The 13724-nt window shown below is 36.7% G+C and overlaps 1 protein-coding gene across 1 annotated transcript in view; it reads right to left on the reverse strand.

Annotated features, from left to right (window-relative positions):
- Positions 1 to 5772, reverse strand: part of hecw2a (HECT, C2 and WW domain containing E3 ubiquitin protein ligase 2a) — a 72687-nt gene extending 66915 nt beyond the window's left edge. The window contains exon 1 of the mRNA XM_030125010.1: positions 5639 to 5772. The gene's annotated coding sequence lies outside the window, so the exon portion shown is untranslated. The remainder of the gene's footprint in view (positions 1 to 5638) is intronic.
- Positions 5773 to 13724: the final 7952 nt, after the last annotated feature.

Here is a 13724-nt window from a genome sequence, read left to right on the forward strand (position 1 = left end):
TGTCCCCTGTGATCAAAACCAAAGGTGGTGCAGTCAAATATTACATGTGCAACTTTTTTTTGGCCGGGCAGTGTATTTACATGTGAAACTAGAAAAGCATTTGGAGAGCGCAGACCTCCGCCAAGGCAGATCCGTGTGTCCTGTGTGTCACCCCCACACCCCATCCCTCCGATCACCACCAAAATTTAATCATTTGTTCCTTGTGCCAGTGTCAACATTTCCTGAAAATTTCATGAAAATCTGTCTTTAACTTTTTGAGTTATCTTGCCAACAAACAAACAAACAAACAAACAGACAGACAGACAGACAGACAGACAGACAGACAGACAGACAGACAAACAAACAAACAAACAAACAGACAAACCCAGACGAAAACATAACCTCCTTGGCAGAGGTAAATATATGCATATGTGTAAATGGTGGGACAGTTCAACCGGGATCAAATAATTATTTGTCTCTTGCCATTGACATTCACATTTTTTCAAAGTTGGGTCCCATAGGGTGCAGGGGGGACAGGACTTTACCTCTATATCCTTCATGAAAGTGCCTGTGATGCAGCTGCTTGGAAAGTTGCAGCAAAATAACCACTGAGGTGTGTTTCTGTGATGTGTGCAGGGATTGTCCTGGTGCTAAACCGTTAAGTACACAAGGTCTGATGCAGACCTTTGGATGTGATTATGTGTCCTTTCTGTGAGCCTTTTTTATCCACAAACTTTGCTGAGGGACTTGAGTATAGTGCAGGGGTGTTGAACTCATTTTGGTTCAAGAGCCACATTTAACCCAAAATGATCTCAAGTTGGCCAGACCAGTAAAATAATAATATTGCCTAATGATCTATAAATCATGGCTAATCTATTATTTTCTCTATGTTTTAAAGTGAAAAAAGTTGACTTACATAATCCAAATGTTTGCATCTACAAACTATCCTTTAAAAAATGTGAATAATATGAACAACCTGAAATTTCTCAAGAAAAATAAGTGCAATTTTAACAATATTATGCCTCAGTTTATCATTTACACACATACATTAAAACTTACAGATCACAGTGGATCTACAAATACACAAAACTCTTAGTAACAGGCAAAATATAATTAAAACTGCAGTTAGTTTTACAAGATGTTTCAGGTTGTTGATGTTATTCCCTTTTTTGTGAACGTATAGGTTGTAAATGTAGACATTTACAAGTAATTTTACTTTTTTTTTTTTTTTTTTTAAAATTAAAACACAGAAAAATTTTAGGTTGTCATTATTTATAGGTTGTCATTATGATAGTATTTTATTGGTCTGACCCACTGGAGATCAAATTGGTCTGTATGTAGAACCTGAACTAAAATATAATTCACAGCCTTGATTGTTAATATCTTGATGATGATGACGATGATGAAATTCGTTATTCAGTCATCACATAATACAACCACTGTCAACACTGCAAACATCACCAACAGTTTAGTGACTAAAAATCCACAGGCAGAAGCAGAATGCTTATATTAATGCCTATCCTACATAACAAATTAAGCTATCCAGTGTTCCATACAGGAAAAAGAAAAAACAAAAATGCAAACAAACAAATCAACAAGCAAAAACATAGAGAAGTGAAACTAAACCAAAAAAAACAGAAAACATAACCAACCAAATTAATGGTAATTTAATATAGAGTAGAAAATAAATTATTTACTTATTAATTATTAGATCTTAACAATTGTAACCTTCAAAAATTGCCCTACATATAATTTTTTTAAAACCAAAAATGAGCTACACATTCGTAAGTCCATGCTGGCCTCATTCCATTGTTTAACAACAACAACAACAACAACAACAACAACAACAACAACAACAACAACAACAGATATTCATCTTCTTATCATCTCTTTTCTAGCTTTTTGTACAACAAATTTACAAACATCTCGCAAATCATATTTAGACTCGTGTTGAAAAGAACCTTTGTACACAGACAGGGAGTAACTTTAATTTTGCTTTATACATTATTTGCATTATCTTATAGTAAACTAAATCATTAAATTTCATAATATGGGATTTCATAAACAGTTGATTAGTATGTTCATGGTAACCGGCCTTATTATCTTCAGTGTAACTTTTGCATTTCACAAATTCATCCCATGGGCCGGATTGGACCCTTTGGCGGGCTGGTTTTGGCTCATTCGTATGTTTGACACCCCTGGTTTAGTTCACAGGGTAATGGGTCACGTCTAAATGTTAACATGGACCTGAGCTCCACAAAATGAACACAAACCAACATGAATGGCATGAGGAAATAATCCACAGGAAGGTTTTTCTGTTATTCTTCTGCTACTATTGTGGTTATTTCTTTCACATTTGTAAAGTTGTTGGTATTTATGGTTAAACATCTACAGAGGATTTACAGGTTCAGGACGTTTCTGTTTTGTTTTTTAGTTTGCTAAAACATTGCTTTTGTTGTCTTGACATATGTGGTTTCCTTTCCTTGTTGTGTTTTTTACAGTGTGTCACAGATCCAGTAATTATACCTTATTGTGGAAAGTGGGTGAATAAAGCTACCGTGTGTAGCAGTTAGCAGCATGTGTTTTCTAATAAAGATGGACTTACACACTAAAGGGGAATTTAACTTTTTGGAAATTCTTACATCTTCCTAAAAACAAAAAGGATATGCCATATTTGTTAACAACTCAGATGTATCCCATAGGTTCAGAATTAGATGCAGAAAAAATTTCATTGTCATTATCCAGGGAGATTATTCAAACACTCTAATTACAGTCAATGATGAGAGACAAACCATGTTTTGATCCCCTTTAAAATATGTCCTCATTTACACATATGACGTTGTCTCTTAAAAAATGCAAAAAAGTCACACTCTGTTGTAAAACTGTGGAAGTCGGACTGTGAAAATACATAAATACAGACACTAAACATTTGAAAGCCAAGTAGGTAACCCCATCAGAACTGTCTCTGTCCATGATCTGTTCAGAGTCTGAGGACGTCTCTGCAGGAGCACACTGTAGTGACTTCACCTCTGTTGTAATATTTCACCTCACTGTCAAAGAACATTAAAGCAGCCGCTGTTTTGGTGACATACAGAATAGAATAGAATAGAATAGAATAGAATAGAATAGAATAGAATAGAATAGAATAGTTTATTCTATTTTTTTCTATTCTATGTCTGTTTTGGTGACATATATTGCAACAAACAGTGACTTTCTTCTCTTGTAAAATAATCATTTAAAAAATACATAAACATATGTGTAATTGGTGCTATAATAAAAATAGCATAAAAAGGTCACTCACCCTGTTCCTATTTTTTCTGAAGTAGTGGCACACCTGGGGGAATGGTGTGATATAGTATCCACTCCCTAATTTTTTTTCTTATTTTGAACATTTGGAACCGCTAATTTGCAATAGAAATTTTAATCTTGATGTCAACTTGTAAAGAAACTCCTGCACAAAATGCTGTAGCAATGTGTTTAAGCAAACTCGTTAAATGAAATTAAAAAAAAAAAAAAAAATCCATTGTGTGGCAGGTTTGACATGGATTATGTTGTATGTGAACATGCTCTTTTTCTCATTTTGACACTGACACATCACCAGCGTGACCATCACCAGCAGATGACCATAGAAGAACATTAACCAGGATCTAACGTAGACCACGGACAATATAAGAGACACAAATGTTAACCCTTTATCAGGCAAGTGACTATTTTTGGTAATTTCTGCATACATTTCAAAACAGTAGTCACTTTTCCATTGACCCTCAAAATCTGCGAATATAACTTGTGCATAAAAATTTGCCTAATGAAAAAACAACAATTTCGCCAAAACTCTCATTTTTTGCTTAAAAGTTTTTGCACTGGAAAGACGTGGTTTTTCAGGTGTAGTGCAATTGGTATATCATGCAAAACTGCAATGGAAAGACCTTTTTCTGCAACTAGAGTCACATGAATTAAAAAAAGCAGATATAGATGAAGAGTTTTAAAACAAACATGGCACGGTATGTGTGGACACACCAGGAAACTGAATCATTTTTTTAAAAATTTAGTATGGGATAGAGGGGTAATATATAATAATAATGAATAAATCTGTAAATCAACACAATATTTACGTTCGTTTCCATGTTTATGGAATGACTTCTCGTGTCATCTCGCGATAATAAAGAAAAGAAAGAAAGAAAATCATAATGGAAAAACCAACATTACACACTTCTGTTTTTCTGACATTTAGTAAATATTGGTAAAGTTTTGCACATATGTCCAATGGAAAAATGAATAGTGACATCAACAGTTCCAATGAGGACAGTGAGTCAACAATCGCAGGTCCAATGTGGTCTACAGGGTCTGTAAGGTCCACCTCTTCATGAACAGCGAGTGTACCTGCTTTGTTAGGTACCATGAAGTAATGGTACTAATGTAAGGAATGATGTTCAAAGGGATCATGAGGATGTGGACAGGGGTCTGGATCAGCACGCATGTTAGTCTAATGTTAGAAAAGTGGTGTTCTAATGTTCTAAAATACATGTTCCTTTCACCTTACAAATGTTTTTCTTGTATTTCTTGGATGTTTTTTTTTGTCACTAATGGGCAAGGAACCAAATATGGTAACTTCACTGACCTTGATTTTCTACATATACAATTTTTTTTTTAATTCACAAGAGTAATAAAGTCTCGTTAGATCCTCCAATAACACACTAAGGTTGAAATTTTGAATTTCCGAGTATTTCTGAGTGAACGACAAAGGGTTAAAGAAGACACATCTGCAGCCTGTAAACCCCTAACATGTCCAGTCCTGAGCAGACATCTGTCCCAAAAAAAAAAAAAAAACCACTCACAGACTGTTCCCTTCTGTCAAATAACACATTAGTATTTATTCCTGCAAAAGTCTATTCTGCTTGCTCCACTTGGTCTCAGATATCAGACTTGGTTTAGATATCCCAAAAGTTGTGCATGAGGGCAGTTTTGCAGATCTCAACTGAACCTTGGAAGCAGAAAACAGTGACAGAAAAGGATAAGCAGTTTTCCCAGTGGAGAAGACTAAAATGACTTGGCACAGGTCCGACAGGCCGGTGTGGTTTCTGGTCGGATCTGCAGAATGCTTGAAAGTTTGGGGTTTTTGGATGTAAACACAGTCCGTTTGTGGACCACTGAGCATCTCTAACATCTCAGAGCAGGAGACACGTTTAAGGTAACCCCCGTTTATAGCCACAAGATCACGTCAGCAAAAATCACGTTACATAACAGCTTTTCTCCCAAGTTTAATCATTCCAAAGCGGTCCGTGCGCCGAAGACCGACGCCGCGCGTGCACGGCCGCTTTGCGCACATGACTGAGCAGCAGGCCGCGCGCGCACGGACCGCACTGGCGGAATGTGCAGGTGTCACCGCTGCCTATTGGATTACTGTGGGAATTCCCTACGTCATTTTCTTGTTATGCATCTCTTTCACAAGACGCAGGCATGAAAATCGATCGATTATAACCCGTTCAGAAAAACCACAACAAACGCAGACGGAGACGCAGTGCTTTCTGCGCTTTACCTGCTTTTATGACAGATTTGCGTATTTGAGCATCATGATCATCATTATCATCATCATCATCATCCTCATCATCACTGGAAGCCATGAACACCTCCACAGTCCTGGATGAGTGGCAGAGCTTACCTTTGGCGCAGAGGTGCAGGATGTTGGGAAAGGCTTTTGTCGTTTCCACCCGCACCTGCTCCGTTGGTCTGCGCGCGGGGTATCACGGTCCGGGTCGTTATCCCCGCAGTCCAAATGAGGCGAGACGGGCGGGGTGTCGCGCTAGGGCCCCCCCCCCCCAACTCCTCTTCCTCCTCCTCTTCCTCTCTTACTCCCTCTCAGATCCAGAGCCAGGGCAGGTTTGGGCTCGGAGTCACGTATCAAGACGGTATCCCTCCTAAAAAAAAAAAAAAAAAAAAAAAAAAAGAAAGAAAGAAAAAAAAAGAAAAGAAAAAGAAAAAAGCCGCGGCGCTGCAGAGACACCTCGGCCCTGCTCTAGTCCAGAGGTGTGCGTACAAACTCCTGCAGCCTGTCCGGCCACACGGCACGGCACGGCACGGCACGGCACGACACTGCTCAGCCCAGGAGGCTGTGCTGCTCCGCTTGTGTGCTGTTTGTCAGCTGCAGGCGTGCATCCGGAGCCGAGCCTTTCCTCTGCATCGCAGTGCTCTGCAGACGTCCTCCCACCAGTCCCAGCAGATGCACTAAATCTGACTGGGCAGAGCGTGGAACCGCTGTCAGTCCGGAAAAAAAGAGCAAAATTAGAAAAAAAAAAACAAAACAAAAACCTTATCTTACCGACCGGAGGATGGCGTAATGTTTGGATATTTGCAGTGGAGTGACTCTGACTGCTGAAGGCGCGGAGGGATTTATTCTAAGGAACCTATAGTGCCTGAGATGTAGTTTTAGTGTTAACATTTATACACTGCATATTAATGTGGGAAAATGCCAGAGTGGGCGGTGACTCAACACAGAGAGACTGCAGTGATATAATCAACCTGTAGAACAACACTGAACACACTGACAGAACCAAAGTGGATCAGAACCTCTACTCACCTACAGTATCATCCATGATCTGCACAAATATGTCCATTTGACCACATACATCTGGTAGATTTGGAGGTAAATAGTGCCCTTTATTTAGTAACTTACACAACAGAGCTGTCACTACTCTACTAGTGCAGGTTGGATTTTTATAAACAAACCAATAACATCATGCAGTCTTCAGTTACTCAACAGTCTATAGCTTTAAAACGCATCTCATCATATAAACAGACCTCATCCGATCATTTTTTAAAAAAACATTTGTTCCAAAAAGCGACATAACGCACTCAGACTTTACCTCTCAGCCTATTTATGTTGAATTTGGCCTAAAAGCAAAGCTCCTAGTATTAGCTCTAGTATTTCTACTGCAGTGCCACTACTTCCATTCAGATGCATGTAAATACTTGTGCCCAGTGGACATGCGCAGGTGAATGGGACATCTGTGACTGGAGTTTTAAATAAGGCAGATTGGTACGGCACTCAAATGAAGCCTAAAGGAGCTCTGTTATCCTATTAATAGTCGAGTGAAAAATACACACGTGTTCCTTCGTATGGATGGTGAACTGCAGTAGCTCTGAGCACACAGTAAAACAGACACCAGGAGCTTTTCATTTGGTTTGGTGGGCAGCTGTCGCAGACCATGTACACACGCGGGTGTCAGCAGGGAAACAGAGCCCCCTGGTGGACATTTGGCAGAGGTGCAGCAGACTTCACCAAGGGGTTGCCAAAGTGGTGTACGTGTACCCCCAGGAGTACTTGGAAGAAGCCCAAGGGGTACTTGAAAAATACTTTAACCTAGTGTTTTTCAACCTTAGGGTTGGGACCTAACGTGGGGTCGCCTGGAATTCAAATGGGGTCGCCTGAAATTTCTAGTAATTGATTAAAAAAAAAAAAAAAATTAGTAAAAAATGGTGAGTTGACAGAGACAATCCCAATACATAAAAGACATAACGGCTAAAATTTGCTTAGAGGTCTTATTTCTGTCTTTGTGCATAAGAAATCAATATAAGTGAATCCCCAAAGGAACTTTGTGTTGGTAAATGCAAGTTATGCAAATGTACAGGATTTCAGTTCTGTTCAACATGTTGATGGTCATATGAACTATGTTTTCAGGTCAAAAATGTCCAATTTCATCACAATTAATGCTATATTTTCATGTCACAAATGGCCAGTTATATTTAAACTGAATTTACCTGAAAAACAAATATTCTATTCTTTTAGATTCCCCAATTTTTCTTACAAGATTCTATCCTACATATCACGTTTTATTTTTACAGGTTGCAATATGGAGTATGGTGCTGATCCATCCTGCTTATGTTACGCCAATACATACATTACGAATGTCACACGTCACTTTTTAAATCCATAGTTTTCTAATAATAAGCATTTTTATAAAGAAATAACAATTCTGTATTGTTATTTACTCTTTAGTATGATGATAAACTATACAATAAATAACTATGATCCTAGTTTTTGCACAGGGATCATTTGGGCAAACGTTGACATGGCTGCCGAGCATCAGTATGATGGGATCCGTAACAACCATGTCACATCCGTCCACTGCCACATTTTGTGTTTTTGTGTCAGCTGTTATTGTTTTAGATCCACAATACTAACATTTATGAATAAGAGGAGAATCAGCAATCGTAAGTCTATAAGTTTATTACTAATAAAGTACTGGTACTGACCAGAGCATCATGGGTAATGTCACGTCCGTCCACTGTCATGTCCGTACACTAGCAAAAGTTTTCACATACACGTGTTATTCAAAATCCAATATTTCTGAAAAAATAGCTTCCACTGTCAAATAATATCAATAGTCTGTGACAAATGTATGAGCATTATTTCAGTACAGTTCTATGCATTTCTTACAACTTTTTTTTTGACAAAAATGGCCACTCATTTGACCCCCTAAGTAAATTTTAGCCGATGAGAAACTCTGAAACTGAAGCACTGTGGTACTGTTTATCTATCAAATGTTCATTGTGGTCGGTTTCAGATGCTGCAGCTCTTTCATAATTCATAGTTTGAGTTCTTGTTTGTTCAGTATTAATTGTCAGCCTTGTAAATCCAAGCTGGACTGACTGTACATATCCTGACCAAGGAAAATCAAATTCTCACTTTGTGCAGTAATCTACACCTGGCTTTTCTGGCTCCATCCATAATAATATAGATTATATAGACTAAATGTCGTGTAACATTAACGTTTATTTGCAACATAGTGTAGCAAACTATTACATGATGAAAAACAAATAAATTTTAGCAAAAAAAATGTCTGTTTTGAATATCTGGGGTCACCAGAAATTTGTGACGTTAAAATGGGGTCACGAGCCAAAAAAGGTTGGGAACCACTGCTATAACCCAAAAAGACCCAGTGTTACTTTTCTGACAGTTCCCAAATGAATTTTTCTCTCTATTTAACCTTTCGTAACCAATTTATCAACATGTATTATAATATTATCTTCTGTATTTTGTGTTTCTTCAATACAAATCAGGTATTTTCCCAAATTTAATTGACTGATCATGTAGATGCTCATAAAAGCTCAGATTAAAGGTAATTGTCCTTAAATCAGAAACAGACAAAAATGAAGAAAATGTGACTTTTTCAACAAAATCTCTCATTAACTGAACATAAACCCAGTGTGTCCATCCACTGTCATTGATCCATCTCCATGGGTTTTACTGGTGAATCAATGTTGCAGAAGATGACGGTGTTTCCATGTTCACTACAGAGCCTCTGAACATCTAAATGGGTCACATCTGATGACCATAAAAAGATGACAAACTGCATTTTATACCAATTATTTACATGGATTGATAGATTTAATGGATCAGAAGTTATTAAACATTTTATATTGGTAGATGATTTTGATCTCCAGTGGTTGTTTGGGTCTTTATGGGTTAAATAAGTCATTATGTACCGAATACAAAATAATAAGAATTAATGCTGAAATATAAAACACAACAAATACATTCATATAATAGTTTTACTGTCAGTCATCTTATTTAAGATTTGGTAACATTTTAAGAACATTTCTATTTTTTCAAAATGAGTTTATTTGGTGAGCTAAGTAATGATTTTTGGTTGATGAAAGGTTTATTTATTAATTAATGACCAATTTATTTCTTTTTCTTATCGATGAAAGAGGGCACTGTTCAATTTATAGGTTGCACACAAAATTGACTGATAAATTATTTTTTTTATGTATTACAGTTAAATATATGTTGTTTGTTTACAAAGTTTTGATAACACAAACGGATATCTTTGGCACAGGAACAAATTTTGCCCAATTTTTTTCAATTGAAAATACTGAAGCGAGAGTTGTGGATACTTGGGTAAAAACGTATATTTCAAGGGGGTACTCCACTGTAAAAAGTTTGAGAACCACTGATGTAAAACATGACCAGTGCAAAGGTCCAGTGTGTAAGACTTAACCCTTTCATGCACAGTGGTCACTACAGTGGACAAAGCTGTTCTCTTGTATATTCATGGATGTTATTCTTTTAGTTCCATTTCAGCCGACACAGTGGACACATGCATCATCCCATACACTGCAATTCATACCATTACTGTAACTTTGCTGTTCTTGATAAACCTGATCTGCACTAACATGTTTGAATGTAAATCAATTGCTTGTTATTGTTATTAGACTGTAATTAACAGGTTTAAACAAAAAGTTTTTTTTATTTTTTTTTATTTTTTACATATTATCTCCATGAAAGTGAGTAATGATAAGTATTAGAGTATGTTAAAATGTGAGAAAACATCAGATTAGCAGCATTAAAAATGTTTTTATTTCATAGTTGCCACACAGTATATCAGTAAAAACATGTGTCTTTGCTTCAAAAATTAAACGCATGGTGTCCATCTGAGTGGACATTTTTGCAACTCCATTAAAAATAGGTTCATAAGAAAATTTTCAATCTCATTGTTTTTTTTCATGCCTGAAGAGGAGTGAAAACACTCAGAAAAAAATCTTGATTAAAGTTCTCATAATTCATGCATGAAAGGGTTAACATAGATTTGAGAAGGATCCAAGAACAGACTAGGATTATGATATTTGTATTATTTATATTATTTATATATTATTTATATTATGATATGGTGTACAGTCATGTGAAAACGTGGACTGGTGAAATGTGTATTTCCCCACTGAGCTGTTTCTACAATAGGTCCAAACTGACTTCTTTGTTTTCGTTGTTATGGCAGGTGGACTCCAACATTAAAGTGCATTACAGTCACCTACTACGTTTGAGTGCAGACCACAGTTAATATACTCTAAATTAAAAGGTCCAGAACAGACATGAATAAGCATTAGGTATAATGAAGGTCTTTGTAATCTGCAACTTCACCACTAGATATCCTCCTGAGACCCAATGCATTTTCGTCCTCTGAAGAGGACAAGAGTTTCACAGCTTTACTCAGGAAAAAAAATCCTGTTCACCCCAAAGGACATTTCATAAGAAAATAAAATTAAAATAAAAGTTAAATCTGAAAAAACTGTTGCATCATGCTTTTTCCAATCAAGACAATTATTTAATGTAAAAAACCCAAAACATTCACTTTCCTGGGTCTCAGGAAGATATCACTAAATATTAAGAATTAACCTTTAAAGTGAGTGTACAGAGAATAGCCATAACATTCTGATTGTGAAGAGGTAAAGCTATGAAAATGTTGATTATTTTGGTACAGTGGTACTTTTCAGGGCAGTGGGTGGGAGGGCCTTGAAGTGGATGCACTGGAAGCATCAAAATGGGCAGCATAAGGATCTGAGTGAATTTAACAGGGTCCAAATTGTGATGGCTAAATGACAGTATAGGAGCATGGGTCTTTTCAGATGATCCCAGTCTGCAATGAGAAGTACGTCCCAAAAGTACTCTGGACAGCCCAGTGTGAATCTAACTGAGAGAGGATGTGCAAAACAAAAAAATCCAACTTATAGGACTTTATGGATCTGCCGATGATTTTTTTATTTTTAATTATTTGTTTATCTCAGATACCACAGTGCACCTTTAGGGGTCTTATAGAGTCGAAGCCTTGGGTTAGAGCTGATTTGGCAGGAGAAGGGGAAGGTACAGTAATAGAGAGGTGTCCATAGTGTTATGACTTGGTCAGAATAGACCTCCAAAACTGTAGGCCTCGTTAGGGTTTCCTCTGTCTGCTGCGGGTAGTACCTACCAAATGTGGTTTGACAGACAGACAGACAGACAGACAGACAGACAGACAGACAGACAGACAGACAGACAGACAGACAGACAGACAGACAGACAGACTTTATTGACCCCAACTTGGGAAATTGTAGTGCAGCAAATTAATTAACTAATTAATTAACCCTTTCATGCGTAGTGGTCACTACAGTGGACACCTATTCTCCAGCTGTTCTCTTGAATGTTCATGGGCTTAGTTGTTTTAGTTCCATGTCCTCCTGAGACCCAGCAATGCCTTTTTGTCCTCTGTAGGGGACAAAAATTTGACAGTTTCACCAAAAAAAAAAAAAAAAAAAATGCTGTTCATTGCGAAGGACATTCCATTAAAAAATAAATAAATGAAAATAATTTTTAAACTTTATCTGAAAAAACTGTTGCATTATGTAGTTTCCAATCAAGATGACTGTTTAATGTAAAAAAAAAAGAAGCTAAAAATGTTCACTTTCCTGGGTCTAAGGAGGATATCAACCAACACTGTGGATGCTCATGCATCATCTACACTGACATTCAGACCATGACTGTAATTGTGCTGTTCTTGATAAACCTGAGCTGCACTAACATGTTTGAGTGTAAATCACCTGCTAATTTTCTCAAACAAAAACTTTTTTGTGTGTGTATTATCTCCATAACTAGTATTAGAATATGATAAAATGTATGAAAACATGAGATTAGCTGCATTAAAAAATATATATTTCATAGTTTTCACACAGTATATCACTTTATGATGATGGGTTTTAAATACATGTTTCTTTGCTTCAAAAATCAAATGCATGCTGTCCAGCTGAGTGGACATTTTTGTAACTCTGTGGAAAATAGATTCATAAAAAAAAAAAAAAAAATTCAATCGCATTGTTTTTTTCATGCCTAAATAAGAATAAAAACACTCAGGAAAAAAAAATCTTGATTAAGGTTTTCATAATTCATGCATGAAAGGGTTCATCAGCAAATTAATTGAAACTGTTATTGTGGCTCCTCAGTCATCAGCATCTCTCAGAGATGTAAATGAGGTTCTCTTCTTTTACTAAATAGTCAGTTGTGGTCTTTGTTTTCTGCCATACGTAGCTTTGTCAACAATGTGTAAGGGTTATGATCCACATCTTGCTTTGATCATATTCCCTCAGCACATTCAAAGCTTTTCTGACATTATCAGTACCTTCATGTCTTACCTTGGACCAACTTTAAGCATCATCAGTCTTATTAGCCTGGCATAACAGTCTTTTATCTTTAGCTAACTGGTGTTCATCAGGGTCAAAATCCATGTCCTAGAAGCCTTGTTTCCTTTAGGCCAAACCTGTCCTCAGATCTGTTGAACCCTGAGGTACAGGTTACCATGTAATTGCTGTCAGGGCTGACATCCTCTTGTACTTAGGTTGCTAAGTTATCTTATCAGATTTTGTAATACATTAAGTCAGCTTCTTTTACATATATTCACACACTTGTTTCACACAGTGGGTCACATGCTCCAGGTTATATTTCACATTTACATTAACGTCTCCTCTCTCGTGTCATTGACTTCTGCCCAACTTTGATAGGCTTCCTCTGTTGCTGTGAATATGTATGCATATGTTATATTGTTTTTTTTTTTTTTTTTTTTTTTATTAGTAATACAGTTGCAAAAGTTTCACACAATTTTTTTTCACTTCATCATTATGAGGTATTGTCTGTAGAATTTTTAAAGAAAGGAAAAATGTATTTAATATATTTAGGAATAAGGCTGTAACACAAGAAAATGTAAAAAAAAAAAAAAAAAAGAAAAAAAAAAAAGAAAGTGTAGTGCTGTGGATACTTTTTGGATGCAGTGCACATTATCTTACTATCTGTGATTGAATTTGGGCTCCAAGGAGACATTAGACTGATGTTTTGGGTTTGGTAACCTCCGTTCCATATCTTCATTGAACAAAATTAACTTTAGATTCTTAGAGAAGTCGCAAGATAACCGAGAAATCTAACATATCTACGCAAATAGCCAAAATCT

Source organism: Sphaeramia orbicularis, chromosome 21, assembly GCF_902148855.1.
Source record: "Sphaeramia orbicularis chromosome 21, fSphaOr1.1, whole genome shotgun sequence".
NCBI classification, from domain to species: Eukaryota; Metazoa; Chordata; class Actinopteri; order Kurtiformes; family Apogonidae; genus Sphaeramia; species Sphaeramia orbicularis.